At 43.1% G+C, this 17,618-nt stretch overlaps 1 protein-coding gene across 1 annotated transcript in view; it reads right to left on the reverse strand.

The window, feature by feature from the left end:
• ASPRV1 (aspartic peptidase retroviral like 1) overlaps positions 1 to 17,618 on the reverse strand; it is a 116,173-nt gene that overhangs the window by 86,025 nt on the left and 12,530 nt on the right.

Here is a 17,618-nt window from a genome sequence, read left to right on the forward strand (position 1 = left end):
AGAAAAAAAGGGGGGGGCGGGGAGGGGAAATCCCTGTCTTCATGAAGCTTACATTCTAATGGTTGGAGCATGTTAGACAATAAACAAATATTTTTAAATGTATATCAAGTGGTACTAAATACTATAGAAAAAGATAAAGGAGATAGGAAAGGAAGGAGGTTTGTTACAATTTTAAGAGTATGGTCAGGAAAGGCCCCATTGGTAATATGTGAGATAAATAGATTAAATATTAGAGAACAAAATGTATTATGGTATAGCGGCACATTGAAATATAATTCAACCACTTACTCTATACCAGTACTGGTTAACATGAAAAGATGTCCATAACATACAATCAAATGAAAAACGGTCCTCACCACACACAAAAAATAGGTAACTATGTGTGGTGATGAATGTGGTAATCGTTTAACAATATACTAGTATGTATAAAAAATCATCGCATTGTATACCTTGAACTTACACAATGTTATATATCAATTATATTTCAGTAAAATAGGGGGGAGGTAAAAAAAAAAAAAAGGATTACAAAACAGTATTAAAGAAAAAAACAGCACTAAGGTATGATTCCACTGGTATGAAATTACATGGGTATATATGCTGATACTTTAAATGGAAGAGAGGAACAACACTGGAGATTGAGAATACCAAGCAAGGGTCCAGGCTGAGGGACAAACAAGTGGTACAGGTGACATTTGTTTGTTCTCCTACCCACTCACTCATCCTCCTCCCACCTACACTTTGTTCCAGAAAGCATGTAAGGATAGCAAATCCACATACCCCCTACCAGTTATTCAACTCTTTCTATCTTTCCTCATCCTTTTCCCTCCTCTTCCCAGAAGCCAGACCAGTGATAGGATGAAAGGGATAAAAGCTTAAGATCAAGGTAAGCTGAGGTGACATAAGAAGGATGGAGAGAAACCCTCCAAGATCTGGATGGGATTCCACAAATTTCGGCAAAAGGGAAACAGATCCTGAGAGGCACACTTCCAACCGGCAAACCCGTAACACTTAAAACAAGGCTATCTGATTCAGAGTCCCTATTTCATCTACTTAACCTCAAATGCCTTGCAGAGCAGCCAGGAAGTGACATTCACAGGAGGTGACAGACACAGCAGGCCAGAGCTCTGTGCTTGGCACAAGTGCCTGTATCTCCCTATGAGCAGAAAATGACACAGAGCTGAGCCCTTTTCTCTCTCTACCGTATCCCTTTCTCCATACTTGCACCTAACAAGCAAGCTATCCTGGCTAAGTTAAACTCATGCCCAACCCCATAAACCCACCACCTTGCCACAACTACCCTAGAGTTTCATACACTTCTCCACTAAGATTCTCAAGGCTAGGTCCCTACTAAGAATGTTGTCTATATAGACAGGTGCTGGGACCAGCCGGAATGGCTCAGTGATTGAGCATCAACCTATGAACCAGGAGGTCATGGTTTGATTCCCGGTCAGGGAACATGCCCTGGTGGTGGACTCATTCTCGTGTGGGGTGTGCAAGAGGCAGCCCCTATCTCCCTCTCTGAAATAATAAAAAAATATATATATTTTTAAAGTTGCCTAAGGTGACAAGACAGGCTAGTTTGTTTGGAACATTTTCAGTCTAGGGTGAGGTTTTAGGGGAGATTATATTTCTCGCCCGAGCATAAAGCCACAAACAAGGAACTGGAAGCTTCCCAAAGGTGGAATCCATGTTGCTATCCCCTATCTCTTTAGCAAGAGGGTAGGAGTGGAGGCACAGGAATAGAGGTAGGGGTCCTAGAGAAAGATTTAACTTTGAAAATATTTCTCACATACTCTCTTCTGTCACCTCCTGGGTACCTACTATATATCAGGACCTGTGTTAAATGCTTTCATAGACTATCAGCTAAATGAAAAATCACTTTTATCAAACATTCCTACTATGTGCTACTACATTTAAGAAGCATAAGGCACATGCAGATCCAGCTGCCCTGCTGACAGCTGAAAATCCAGGCTGGAGATTAGGAAGAGAGCAGAAATCTGAGATTCTCCTGAGGACCGCAACACAGAAGTCTCAGGACCACAGCCTTATCAGTCCACAGCCTTAAAGACCCCATGCCAGCTTCTGATCTCTTTCCTGGGCTTTCACCAGGAAACATACCCCTCTCCCTCTCTCTCTCTCTCTCTCTCCTGGGCTTTCACCAGGAAACATACCTCTCTCTCTCTCTCTCTCTCTCTCTCTCCCTCCCTCCCTCCCCAATACACTTTGTCTGCAAATGTAAACATTTTTTACTAGTGAAGAGTACAAGATAAGTCAATCTTCCTTGAATATGTAGTTTCTGAGTAACTTCTATTATGATCCTGACTAGAGGATATAACATAAGACATGTCTCCTGCTTTAAAGAATTTATTCCAGCCCTGGCTGGTTTGGCTCAGTGGATAGAGCGTTGGCCTGTGAACTAAAGGGTCCCAGGTTCGATTCTGGTCAAGGGTACATGTCTGGGTTGCGGGCTCGATCCCCAATGGGGGTCAGGCAAGTGACAGCTGATTAATGATTCTCTATCATCACTGATGTTTCTATCTCTCTCTTCCTCTCCCTTCCTCTCTAAAATCAAATTTATATATATAAAAAGCCAACGACCGGAATGCTGTAATGACCAGAACGACCGGTTGCTATGACGCCCACTGTGACCAGCGAACCGGCCTGATCAGGGGATGGGGCTGGCCAGCCAACCTCCCGCAGCCCCTCCCTGCAGCTGGCCCTGCCCCTGATCGGCCTCTCCAACCCTGATCGAGGGCAGGGCGGCCGGCCAACCCCCCTGGCCGACCATGACCCCAATGGGCCCCCACCACCCCAATTGGCCTGCAGCTGCTCCCCAAAACCAGTAACACCCCCGATCGCCCCCCCTTCCAATCAGGGGCAGGGCTGGCCAGCCAACCACCCATGGTCCCTCCTCCAGGCAGCTGGCCCCCAATTGGCCCCCACCACCCCAATCAGCCCACGGCCCCTCCCCCCAACCAGCTCTGTCCTCTATTGCCCCCCCCCACACCAATCAGGGGTGGGGCTGGCCGGCCAACCTGACACGACCCCTCCCCCAGCTGCTGACACCCAATCTGCCCTCACCACCCCTATCAGGGGTGGGGCCCACTGGCCAATTGCCCTCAGCCCCTCCCCCCAGCCGGCCCGGTCCTGATCGGGCTCTGATCGGGGAGGGGCCGGTCAGCCAACCTCCTGCTGTCTCCTCCTCCCGACAGGCCCCCACCTATGCACGAATTCGTGCACTGGGCCTCTAGTAAAAATATATTTTTTAAAAATAATTTATTCCATTTGGAAAGACAAAATCAAGACACAGAAAACATGTTATAAAAAGAGGGCCCCAAAATTTCTAGTGCACGGAACAAGAAGCACAGAGATGCTAGTAACACAAAGGAGTGGATGAAGTAAGACAAATGGTAGTGTATCCTGACGTACACAGATATCTTTAATTTCAAACACAACCTTCCCTTTTGTTGTTGCATTCCTAATAAAAGATGTGTTTCACTTAAAGAAAAAAATCTTAAATACAAAAATCCAAAACATAAAGTTGAGGATCATTCACTAGACAAAAGGGATCCTTCTCTTTGCTATAAAGTTTAGAGAGATACAATTTAATAACACCACAACCATTCTCGCCGTTGCCACACACACACATGATGTTTATGATCATATGTAAAGGGTGAAGCAAAGTACTTTTTAAAAGTTTATAAAAGACAATATATTGACAGATGAATAGATAAAATGTAGTATATATCTAAAATGGAGTATTATTTAGCCTTAAAAAGGAAGAAAATCCTGTCATGGTACATGAGTGAACCACCTCAAGGACATTCTGCTAAGTGAAATAAGCTAGTCACAAGAAGACCAATACTACATGATTCCACTTTTATGAGGTATCTATAGTATTCAAATTCATAGAAAGAGAAAGTAGAATGGTAGTTACCAGGAGCCAGGGGGAGGGGAAAATGAGGAAGTATTTAATGGGTATAAGAGTTTCAGTTTTGCAGGTGGGAAGAGATTAACCAAAAAACATATATACATAACCCATGGACATAGACAATAATGTGGTAAAGGGCTGGTGTGGGGTCGGGGTTGGATGGAAAGGGGCAAGGGAGAGAGAAATAGGGGACATCTGTAATACTGTCAACAATCCTATATAATATCCTATATAATAAAAGGCTAATATGCAAATTGACCAAACAGTGGAACGACGGTCACTATGACACGCACTGACCATCAGGGGGCAGACGCTCAATGCAGGAACTGCCCCCTGGTGGTTAGTGTACTCCCACAGGGGGAGCACCACTCAGCCAGAAGCCGGGCTCATGGATGGTGAGCGCAGCAGCGGTGGCGGGAGCCTCTCCTGCCTCTGTGGTAGCACTAAGGATGTCCGGGCCTAAGCCATCAGTTGGACATCCCCTGAGGGCTCCCGGACTGCAAGAGGGTGCAAGCCTGGCTGAGGGACCCCAACCCTCCCCACCAGTGCATGAATGTTGTGCACCAGGCCTCTAGTAAAAAATAAATAAATAAAAGAAAGGAATAGACAGGAGTGCTAAGAACTGAAAGAGAGATTAAGAAAGGAAAGAGTCAAAATAGTTCAATGGATTTATCAAAAAGTAGCTCAGTGGTGACAGTATCAGTTTTATGAAAAGGAATTGCATCAGATTGTGGGGAATGGGGCTGAGGAAACAGAAAGTGCACCAAACTTCTTTCAAATGTCTGAATGCCTTTACATTGATTTACCAATAACTGAACTATAACAAGAACAACCACATACTCACAAAGAAAATTCTATACACAAACAGTAATTATTATTTGAGATTTGGAATTATACTTCTATGAATGCCCAAAGATAAAGACTTTTATTCTAAGAAGAAAAAAATGAGTTTCAATTCTGGTAACCTGTTGCACAACATGTGCATATACTGTACACTACTGTATGAATGGTACACTTAAAAATGGTTAAGATGGTAACTTTTGTTATGTTTTTTACTACAGTTTTTAAAAAATGCAATGCACATATGGGTAAAAAAAAACACAAAACTTCAACACAAAGATATTAAAAAACAAACTCTGGAAGTAGTATAATAAGTATATAGAGTCCACCCTTTTTCATACAAATACTAAAGCTAACAGGCCACAAATACTATTCTGTACCTTTAGTTTTCTGTTAATGATAGATCTTAGAGACTACTGTTCTTTTTTTTTAATATATTTTTATTGAATTCAGAGAGGAAGGGAGAGAGAGAAAGAAACATCAATGATGAGACATAATCACTGATTGGCTGCCTCTTGCACACCCCACAATGGGGATCGAGCCCACAACAGGGGCATGTGCCCTGACCGGGAATGGAACCATGACCTCCTGGTTCATAGGTCGACGCTCAACCACTGAGCCACAAGACTACTGTTGTGTGTGTGTGTGTGTCTGTGTGTATCTAATTCTTTTTCATAGAGCATAATATGATAATATCTGCCATAATTTACTCAATTCGTATCTTACTGATGTATTTTTAAGCAAAATGTATTAAAGGCTTTGTATACCAATTTTGCATATTTTTCCTCTCAACAAAAATGTTAAAATTTCATTCTTTATCCTCCAAGCAACTATGAATGATGACTGAAATTTGCTTTGGTTTTAATTTAATAGTGTTTCACCCTGGCTCATTTCTGGTAGGCTGTATGTTGACTTCGTCATTATCACGAGGAATCCCCAAAGATATGAACTATTTGTTTCTTTTAGAGACAGTGCAATGAAGTAGAATGAGTGAGGACTCTACAGACATATCGAGGTTCAAATCTCAGTTCTGTCATTTCCAAGTTAATCCATCTCTCAGAGCCTCTGGCTTGTCATCTGTAAATCAAAGGCAATACGTACTATCTATCTCCTACATACGTGAAATTACCATGCAGGGCAAAAGTCCATTCAAGAGGACCAAAACGTGCCCTAGCTGATTTGACTCAGTGGATAGAGCATCGGCCTGTGGTTCCCAGGTTTGATTCCAGTCAAGAGTACATACCTTGGAAGCAGGCTCCTCCCCAGCCTGGGCCCTGGTCGGGTCTTGTGCAGGAGGCAACCAATTGATGTGCATCATTGTTTCTCTCTGCCTTTCTCTCTCTCTCTTCCACTCTCCCTAAAATTCAATGGAAAAATATCCTCAGGCAAAGATTAACAACAACAAAAAAAGAGGACCAAAATGTTATCTATGTTGAACTAGCACTGCCTACGGAAGTAAGGAATTGCTCAGAGAAGTGGTAAAGGACAAGAGGGAATCTGAACAGTTGATGAGAGAATAGGGACTTCCGGCAGAGGCAACAACATATGCAAAGGGTGAGGTTTGTACAGAACCAGAAAGCACCAACACAGGTACCAACAAGGTGAAAGGCAATTTAGTCAACAAGTACCTGAGTATCTCTATGCACTAGGCACTGAAGATACAACCATTCACAAGGTCCGTGCCTTCAAGGAGCTTACCCGTATTTTTAGGAGAATGGAAAGACAAACAAAAAGTTGTAAGTGAGCTAATGGAAGCAAACAAGGTGCTAAATAACATGTGAGTGTGAGTAATATGGAGTGGCCAGAAAAGACCTCTAAGAGAAGATAATACTTAGTTGAAACTTAAAGGCAAGGAGTCCTGGCCGGTGTGGCTCAGGTAGTTGGGCGCTGTCTGGTGTACCAAAAGGTTGCGGGCTCAATACCTAGTTGGGAGTGTGCAGGAGGCCAGATGGATGTTTCTCTCTCACATCGATGTCTCTATCTCTCTAAAAATCAATTTTTTAAAAATAATAAAAAAGGCAAGGGATAGTTAATGAGGTGAAGAGCAGGATAAAGAGTTTTCTAGGCAGAGGCTATAGCACTGCAAAGGCCCTAAAGCCAGAGAGCTAAAAAAGAGGTCCAGGCACTTCAAGGGTGCCTGCAAGAGATAGACACAAGGGGAAAGGGCTTGGAATAAGCCCTGAGAAACAGTTTTTGCTGGGCCTTGTAGACCATAATTTGGACAGTTTATTCCAACCTGACATTTGGACTTGATTGTACACATAATAGAAATCCAATAGAGGATTTGAAAAGGAGAGAGACAGGTTGACAGGATGAGTTGTTTTATGGGAGGACAGTGGAAACTTTACAGAGGGTGACCACAGTAAGAAGTGAGGACACTTTGGAGACCAAATGAAGACAACCTATACTAGGGCTGGTCTATGTGCACAGGAAACAGAGGCACCGCAGAGATAAATCTGAAGTACATCTGGCAGCCTTTAAGGTCTATATTCTAGCCTGCCTTCTGAATCCAAAGTTAATGCCCCTTATAAATCCCAGAGATACTGATGCCGTGGGGGAGTCATTAAGACCCGCTACCTCATCTGGGCTCTGCACCTACTATGTCAATGGGAAGACAGGTACTGGTACACAGAGACAGTTATCCATTGTCCCCAATGGATAACTAATGTTCTAGGACCTTAGGATCCAAGGAAAGGGTTCAAAGCCCATTCCTTCCCCTTTAAAGGTCAGAGGTCAAGCAGACTCCTCTAAGTCAGAGTTTTTCTAAATATGATCTGCATATGACTGGTGTGTCAGAGTCACCAGGGAAGCCAAGCAAAATGCAGATCCTTGCTTACCAACCCATACCTACTGAATCAGAATAGCTAGGAGGAAACCAATAATCTGCATTTTAAGTAAGTATCCAGCTCCCCCTCCACAACCTTTGTCCCCATGGGTAAGTCTAATGCATTAAAGCTTCAAAATCATAGCTCTAGAAAGAGGGCTAATGGAAGAAGGCCCTCACTTGAAGCTAACTGGAAATATCAAAATTAGGGGACTATGGCACTGGCTGGTGTGGTTCAGTTGGTTGGAGCATCATCCAGTATACTGAAGGATGGTGGGTTTGATTCCTGGTCAGGGCACATAATCCACATATCCAGGTTGTGGGCTTGATCCCATCAGGGCACATCAGGAGGCAACTGATTGATGTTTCTTTCTCTCTCTCTCTCTCTCTCCCACCCCCTCTCCCCCTTTCTGTCTAAAAATCAATATTTAAACTTTTTTTTTTTTAAATATATTTTATTGATTTTTCACAGAGAGGAAGGGAGAGAGACAGAGAGTCAGAAACATCGATGAGAGAGAAACATCGATCAGCTGCCTCCTGCACATCTCCCACTGGGGATATGCCCGCAACCAAGGCACATGCCCTTGACCGGAATCGAACCCGGGACCCTTCAGTCCGCAGGCCGACGCTCTATCCACTGAGCCAAACCGGCCTCGGCTAAACTTTTTTTTTTTTAATTAGGGGACCATGTAAAGCCAATAGTCAGGCTGGGCATAGCGTGATATAGAAAAAAGAGTCAGAATGGATTATGAAATTTGAAGGCCACAAAGTAGAAAACAAAAGGCAGGACCTCAGAGCCTGGGGCTTAGAGAACAGAGGAGTCAAAGTTGGGAGCACTCACACTCTTGGGGAAATCACTAACAAAGGCCATGATCTCCATCCAGCTCTCTTAGACTGGTTTTCCTAAAGGAGCCCTAGGATAGAAGTATAAATGCCTAGCCTGACATAGGCCTTAAACTGCCCAATATAACCACACATAATCCATCCAACCTTCAAAAGAGAACACACCCCTCCTCAATAAGTACTGTTTCTATCCCGATGATTCCCCCTTAGCACCCACCATTAGGCCAGCTATTACTCTGCAGAAGAGCTCCAGACTACACAGAGAAACATACAGGGCACCTCTAAGAGCTAATGACAAGCTCTATTCTACTTGGCACATCAGAGGCCCCTAATGTTGACAAACTCAAGGACCATTCCAGGTCAGAAACTTTGAAGTCCACTGCCTACACACCTTCAGATCCTACCATCTATGTACACCCAGCCACTCTTCCACTACTCCTTAATATGCCTCACCTATGAGAGTACACCCTATATTCTATACTATCAAGTCCCTTCCAAAAATTGAGAGAGAAATTCCACAGTCAGGCTAGGCCAGTGGTCAGCAAACTGCGGCTCGAGAGCCACATGCAGCTCTTTGGCCCCTTCAGTGTGGCTCTTCCACAAAATACCGGCTCTTCCACAAAATACCGACTTCTGCACATGGGCCACGAAGTTTCAATCGCACTGTACGTGCACGCCCACACATGGTATTTTGTGAAAGAGCCACACTGAAGGGGCCAAAGAGCCGCATGTGGCTCGAGAGCCGCGGTTTGCCGACCACGGGGCTAGGCAGAGAGCCCTGAATTCCTGAGGCTGCTGAGGCCAGCTCCTATGCCTGGTTTGGTGAGAGGATAGTCTGAAGGATTGCTCACCCCGCCTGATGGGAATACCAGGATTGCTACAGGCTTCTATACAGGAATCTTTTTTCAAAGATGAGTTACTTGCACCAAGTATATTTAAAAGGAGTGAAGGCTGGCTCTTGGGAGCAGAAACTGAAGTAGGGAAAAGTTAACCTAGAATTTCTGGAGGAAATTAAGGTAGGATTTGATTGTATATAGCACATACAATACTAAGTAATATGCAATTCAGCTCAAACCCTTGTAGGCCTAACTACCTAATGCTTCTTATAACACAAAAGTTGTTTCCACACTAAAGAGCTAAGAATGCTAAAGATGATTTGAGCAACCCCCAAGATTATTTACAGTCCTAATCCTGACTTGCTTGTTCTGTCCCTCCTTACACTCCACCCACTATCCTGATTGTTTACGTTTCTGACCTAATGATTCAGCTTCCTGTTTCATCTTTGCCTCACCTTATCCCTAAGGCCTTTTTGCTTCCTTCCTCACTTAGGATTTTACTCCAGCAATGAGCCACTAGGAGTACCCAAATCCTCAACCTCTGTCCTCTTTATTCATGGCCCCCTCATGGACAAGTTCCCTGCCAGGCTTACTCTGATTTTATGAATATGTCTCACAGAGAGACGAGTATATTACATGGTTCCTCTCAAGAATATTAGATGGTTCAGATAATAAGCCAGGGACAAATGGCTTGACATTCTAAGACACATTTGTTGCCCCACAGGTGATACCCCTGGTATTTCATCCCTCCTACCCACCACCCCCACCTCAAGGGATTCTTCCAGCCCACAGCAGCTAGGACTAAGAGTACATGGTGGGCAAGACATGGGCCTTTATCTGACAGAAACTACAGTCTAGTTAAGAAGACAAGCAAATAATTACAATATGAATGATAATTAAAGGCAATACTTGAAAAACTGTAAGATTAAGAAGGCTAATAAGGTGAAACCTACACCTAAGCTAAAACTTGAAGGATAAATAGGAGATACTCAGGCAGTGGCAAGGCATTTGAGAAAGAGTATCCTAGGGAGAGGGAACAGTGTATGCAAAGGCCCTGCAGCAAGAAAGCACATCTGAAGAAATGGGATAGCCTGGGGAGGCCAAAGTAGAGGGTGTACTAAGAGGCATTGATGCTGGAAAGACCAAGAAGGGCCTCATAAGACATATGAAGCTGTTTCATCATTCAAGTATTATCTGAATTCCTACAATGTGCCAAGCACTATCTTCAGAGAATTTACATTCTAACTGGAGGAGACTATAAACAAATGTGTGAGTAAACCAAAAAATATCATATTACTAAGTGCAACGCAAAAGATTAAAAGAGGTGATGTTATAGAAAGTATATGGGTAGCTACTTTAGAATCATTAGATGGTCAGGGTAAGGCCTCTCTGAGATGACATTTAAAAACAAGTATCTCAGCTCCGGCCAGTGCTGCTCAGTTGTTAGAGCACTGGCCCACCTATCCGAAGGGTCTCAGGTTCGATTTCTAGTCAAGAGCATGTACCTGGTTTGCAAGTTGTACCCCTGGCCCCGGTTGAGCCATATGCAATTGGGGCATATTTGGAAGGCAACCAATCGATGCCTGTCACATCAATGTTTCTCTCTTTCTCTCTCTCTCTCTCTCTCTCTCTCTCTCTCTCTCTCTCTCGCTCCCTTCTCTCTCCCATGCTTCCATTCTCTTAAAAATCAATGTGGAAAATATCCTTAGGTGAGGATTAACAAAAAAACAAACAAATGGGTATCTCAGAAAAAGAAACCAGTAATTCAAAGATGAAGGGAAAAAGCATTCTAGGTGGGGGTAATAGTACATGCAAAAGCCCAACAGAAAGATCATTGAAGATTTTTTAAACAGGAGAGTTAGATCACTATTCTTTTTTTTTTTGGTTAATCCTCACAAATCGAACCTGTGACCCTTCAGTCCAAGGGCTGACGCTCTATCCACTGACCAAAACAGGCTAAGGCTTACATTTTATTGTCACACTAGGGGCCTGGTGCATGAAGATTCGTGCATGGGGGGTGGGTCCCTCAGCCCGACCTGCACCCTCTCCAATCTGGGAGCCCTCAGGGGAGCCCTCTCCATATCCGGGAGTTTCTGTCTTTGCAATCATATGAGTGAATTGTCTGAGACCCCCAACACAGTTTGGTTTGTTGCTCACAGAATAATAGAGGCATTTTTTTTTCTTTGCTTCATTGGTGGAGATTTCCTGGAAGTTTTACGATATCTTCCCTTTAATTTTTCCTAGACATTGTGATTTTACTTATGTCTCTCACCTTTGCTTTCCCCCATCCCACACAACAGTAACTTGCTCCAGGCTCACTTTGCTCTAGTGCAGTGGTTCTCAATCTTCTGGCCCTTTAAATACAGTTCCTCATGTTGTGACCCAACCATAAAATTATTTTCGTTGCTACTTCATAACTGTAATGTTGCTACTGTTATGAATGGTAATGTAAATATCTGATATGCAGGATGGTCTTAGGCGACCCCTGTGAAAGGGTCGTTCGACCGCCAAAGGGGTTGCGACCCACAGGTTGAGAACCACTGCTCTAGTGTCTAGGAGATCCGTCTGCCACCAGAACTACGATTCCCAGCATTCCTGGTGCTCCCCACGCTCCTGCTCTGTCTCCATCCCACGGCCTCCCAGCTCCTGCTCTGTCTCCATCCCACGGCCTCCCACTCTGCCAAGTCCTCCAAGCCGCCAGCTCTCCCTCTCTGCTCTCCATCTGGCAGCTTGGGGAGCCAAGTTCCCCAAGCCGCTCCACTCTCCACGGGCTCTCCCATTCTGCTCTCCGCCTGGCGGCTTGGGGGGCATGGATCCCTCGGTCGCTGGGAGTGACCAAGGAAGCCACGTCCCCCCAAGCCTCCGGCTCTAATGCTCTGCTCTCTGCCCGGCAGCTTGGGGGAGTGACCAAGGGAGCCATGTCCCCCCAAGCTGCAGCTCTACTCTCTGCCCAATGCCTGTATATGAAATTAACCCATCTTTGTTGGGTTAATTTGCATACTCACTCCTGAGTGGCTGATGAGCATAGCAGAGGGATGGTCAATTTACATGTTTTTCTTTTATTATATATAATAAAATATATTTTTATTGATTTCAGAGAGAGGAAAGGAGAGGGAAAGATAGAAACATCAATGATGAGAGAATCACTGATTGACTGCCTCCTGCATGCCCCACACTGGGGATTAAGCCCGAGACGTGGGCATGTGCCTTAACTGGGATTTAAACTGTGACACCCTGGTTCATAGGTCAACGCTCACCCACTGAGCCATGCCGGCCTGGCCAGGGCTTACATTTTATAAAGCTTAGTCTGGCTGCAGTGAGGAGAATGGAATGGAAGTGGGAAACGATAAAATCAGGACTGGAGACTGTGTGGGGAGGAGTAGGAAGAGGAAGAGGAGTAGAAGAACAACAACAGTAACAACAACGAAGCCAATGACAACTAAAATTAAGACTAAGAAGACAAGGAGGGGTTGGGGAGAGGAGGAAAAAGAGGGAGGAGACAGGAGGAGAATGAGGAGCCAACTATGATGATGGTAACAGCTAACATTCACAGAGCACTTACTAGTTGCCAATCCATCCCTAAGCAGATATTCACAGATACTCTTACAAATAAGGAAACTAAGGTACAGAGTAGTAACAATGAAGAAGGAAAGAAAGCATTCAAGAAGGTCCCGGGATCTCCTAGACACTTGAGCAAAGTGAGCCTGGAGCAAGTTACTGTTGCAGTGGGGGATGGAGGGAAAGCAAAGGTGAGAGACGTAAGTAAAAGAATGAAGAACTCAAGAAATCTTGGGGAGGCCCTAGCTGGTTTGGCTCAATGGATAGAGTGTCAGCCTGTGGACCAAAGGGTCCCGGGTTCGATTCTGGTCAAGGGCACGTACCTCGATTACAAGCTTCTCCCCGGCTCAGGTCCTGGTCAGGGTGCATGCAGGAGACAACCAATCGACTTGTTTCTCTCACATCGGTATTTTTTGATATTGGGGAGGACAAGTCCTAGTGATAAGCTTGTTGTCAACTGTGGAAAGGGAAGGGAGGACCTAAAAATTACTACTAGGCTTTGGGGCCTAACAACTATATGTGTCAATGGTGCTGTTTACCATGTGACAGGACACTAGATGAGAAGCAAGTGGGGAAGAGCAGGAGACTGCATTTTATCAAGTCTGCAAAAACAATCCAGTGGAGTTGTCCATAAAAGTAGTTGGAGAGAGATTTGGGAATCAATCATGTGTAGATGGAAACTGAAGCCATCAGAGAGATTGGGATCACCCAGGGAGAATATGAGAAAAAGGGGGAAAAGGCCTAGGAACAGAATGCTGACACTGAAAACACAACAAGAATCATTCATAACAACAAAAAACTGGAAGAACCTTAAGGTCCCTTGATAGTAAAATAGCTAAATAAAATACAGTATATTTATTCTATGAAATACTATACAGTAGCCAAAAGAGTAAGTATCATTTTTTTAATCATTGCCCGAGAATATTTTTTCCATTGATTTCTAGAGAGAGTGGGAAAGTGGAAGGGAGGGAGGAAGGGGAGAGAGAGAGAAATAACGATTGGTTGCTTCCCGCATGTGCCCCTACCGGATCTGGGGAATCTGCAACCAAGGTATGTGCCTTTGGTCTGAAATTAAACCCTTGACCCTTGGTCCATGGGCTGGTGCTCTAACCACTGAGCAACTGGCCAGGGCAGAATAAGTATCTTTATGTACCAACATGGAATACTATCAAGACATACTACTGAATCAAAGACAGAAATACCACAATACATAAAATGCAACCCTATTTGTATAAATAAATAAAATACAAAAATAATACTTTAAATTTTTTCTGGCTCATACATATGTATACAAACATACAGAAAAAGGTACACTCCAAACCAACAGGTTACCTCTGAGGAATAGAAATAATTAAAATGTGGGAGCAGGAATATTCAAAATATCTATAATATTCTCAGTTTTTAAAGATCTGTTCTTTGTAAAATTAAATAGCAATTTTTCAAAAAAATAATGGGAATTTGTACTGTTTTCCCAACTTTGCTATGAACCAAATTGTTCTAAAAAAAAAAAAAACTTAATTTTTTTCTAATAGGCAGAATAGGGAGCCTACAAAGGACATCCTTTGCTTCAGATACGAAATTTTCTGTCCCTTCCATCCCCACACTGGCCTTGATGTTCTGATCTTCTGGCTTTCCACCTGCCCACATCTGTAACATTAATACCAAGCCCCGTAATTCCATGCTCTATTCTGATTCCTTAAGCCCGGCCACTAATCCTCTAGCCTAGCCAGAGCCCCAGGAGAGGAGGTCAGACACCAAAATTCTGCACAAACATGGGAGAATGAGTATAGATGCCAGCATGAAGGACAGGGATCAAGAAGCCTTGCTGGCCAGCACAAGTGTCAAAGAAGAAAAGGTATTTGAAAGTCTGAAAGCAGTTCTGCAGTGCTGGGGAGTGGGGGTAGGGGACAGTCAGGCAAAATCAGGGGGAAGTAGTATGGTGTAAGTTGAAGAAAGAACCAATTGCACTTATAAAAATTCTAAGTGAAGTACTGTAATATGGTGGAAACCAGGTTTACAGTAAATGGAAGAGAAGCTACATTCTGTGAAAGGGTCAGGAGCAGAGTATGTGGAGATTGTGTCTAGGGATATCTAGAAGAGTCACCTCATATCAGAGCAGTAATTTCAGGAGGCACAGTATAAAAGTTTAAAAGCTGGAGCAGCCAGGAACTTGGCTATCTCCTGAAAAGAACAGAGGTTCTACAAATGAGGAGAAAAAATAGTGAATAAAGCCTTTCCGTCTGTAAACCAAAGGCAGAGAGAGATCCTGGCAGATCTCTAGAGATTGTGCTCTTAAATTTCAACTTTCTGAGGATGAAAGACAATGTATTTGGTCTACGTGTTTTCCTGGTTACTTACCCAAAGAAACGATACTGCCTAGGTCTTACGCAAGGCTGATTCATCACCAATTAGTCTATATCACAGCCTGCTGAGCCTTATGTCTCACGCATTCACATACCAGACACTCTAGAAAGAAAACAACCTGGTATGAGCTGTCAAAGTCCTCTCAGGTACCCGACCTCACCCTCTGGGGTAGGTTTCATTTCAAAACTGAAAGGGACTGAAGGGCTGGGGAAATCCAAAGATCAAGAGAGCCAGGAATAGGTGATTCCCAGTAAAACCGGATCCCAGGCAGGAACTCAAAACAGAAACCAGACCACTGATAAGGCACAGTTTATGGTATCTGTCTTCAAGCCTTCAGATGCCATTTTTATGTTTTCCAATATATGCAATAAGGCATGGCCATGATTATCTAACTTCTGGTAACTAAATATCTAATTCTCCAAGTGTTCAATCAACTTCCTGGCTTTATTAAGTTTTAGAGCTTTGGGGTAGCTCCAATAACTGAGATACTAGGAAACTGGGGAATTTTGCAGTCCTTCAAATGGACCACATTTTAATTATAATTAATTTAATCATTTCTTCTTCCTTTGGCAAAATTCCTCTCTCACTAAAAAATTTCAAAGTTGTTCATAATGGCCCTCTCATTAGAGCAATATCTAATACAATGAAAGTCTAACTCACAAAGGAGGCTATTTGCTTGAGGTTCATTTTAACTAATTTAGTGACCTTGGGCTCAGTTTCCTCATCTATAAAACAAGGAATTAGAAACAGATGGAAGGAAAGCAATAAAGCTTATTTGAACTAAAAAAAAAAAACTTAAGTTTTTAAGTCTAAAAGTTTCACCAAGTGACAAGCAAGAGTTATTTTAAAAAGACACACACCTAAGGATATCATGGCGAAACATAAAGCACGAAGAAAAATTTACAAACTTCCAAAAAGAGAGAACAGGTTATTACTTACAAAGAAAAAAGTATCCTATTGGCATAGGACTTCATTTGTATCACTAGAAACTGAAGACAGTAAAAAGCTGCATACAGACTTTGTAGAGACTAGTACTATTCAAGAATGCTAAATCCAGAAAAGATATAATTTATATACCTGAAGGTTGAAAAAACAAAACAAAACTGGATATATAAGGACCTAGAAAGTATCACCCATGTCTCTTTTCTAAGAAAATCACTCAAAGAAGTATCCTAGTCAAATTAATATTTAAAATTGGAACAAAGCTGGAAAAGACAAAGTATACACAGATGTGTTTCGCCTCCCCTCAAAAAAATCTTTTCATGAGGTTGTACCAGATGACTTCTGATGGCCTTTGGGAGTACAGGCAAAAACTGCCCTGTACACAACTGGCCCTGGCAGTCTAGGTTTGTGAGTCGTTCATCACCTAGTGGTTTGATGAAGTAAATGCAGTTTCATCAAGTGCCTGGATAAACCACCAGCCATTTTGTGAGCTCTGACTGTGTACAGGGCAGCAACCTGATATCCTAGAGATTACAAGAGTAGGAGACTACCTCCAGACTCATATACAATTGTATAGATTCAGCTCGTTATCCATTCATTCCCCCAAAATGTGGGAAGGACCCACACTTTGTGCCTAACTAACCAAAAGAAGCATAAATTTTATTGTAAGGCTGTACTTACAAATTAGTAAGAGATAGAGATTGCTTCTGTGCCAACCAATCTGAATTGAATGCAAGTTTAGATGCTACAAGAAAACTGCAGTCCTGCCTGTTTTTCTCAGTGGTTAGAGTACTGATCTGGGAACTGAAGGGTCATGGGTTCGATTCCTGGTCAAGGGCACATTCTGGGTTACAGGTTCGCTCCCTGGTCGGGGTGCCTGAGGGAGGCAACCAATTGATGTGTCTTTCTCATAGATGTTTCTCTCTCTGCCCCTCCCTTCCACTCTCTCTCTCAAAAAGAAAACACACAAAACTCTCCAAAAAATATCCTAGGGCCCTAACCGGTTTGCTCAATGGATAGAGCGTCAGCCTGCGGACTGAAAGGTCCCAGGTTCGATTCCAGTCAAGGGCATGTACCTTGGTTGCGGGCACATCCCCAGTAGGGAGTGTGCAGGAGGCAGCTGATCGATGTTTCTCTCTCATATCCCTCTAACTCTCTATCCCTCACCCTTCCTCTTTGTAAAAAAAATCAGTAAAATATATTTAAAAATAAATAAATAAATAATATCCTAGGGTGAGGATTAAAAAAAGTTTTTTTAAAGAAAATTGTAAATATGCTTTATAAATACGAAGAATGTCTTCAACATTCACAAGACTGGCATGTGGTAGATTGTATTTCTTCTGTATGGTTCCAGGGGACAGGCCTAAAACGGATAAGTTATCTAATTAGATTACAATTCAAAACAAGAAATAATTTCCTACCAATGAGAGCTATTCAACAACATAATGGGACTCCTCAAGAAGTGATGAGTTCCTCAGCA

This window comes from Myotis yumanensis, unplaced genomic scaffold (assembly GCF_028538775.1).
Source record: "Myotis yumanensis isolate MYYU_CA2020_CCGP unplaced genomic scaffold, mMyoYum1.0.hap1 SCAF_11, whole genome shotgun sequence".
NCBI classification, from domain to species: Eukaryota; Metazoa; Chordata; class Mammalia; order Chiroptera; family Vespertilionidae; genus Myotis; species Myotis yumanensis.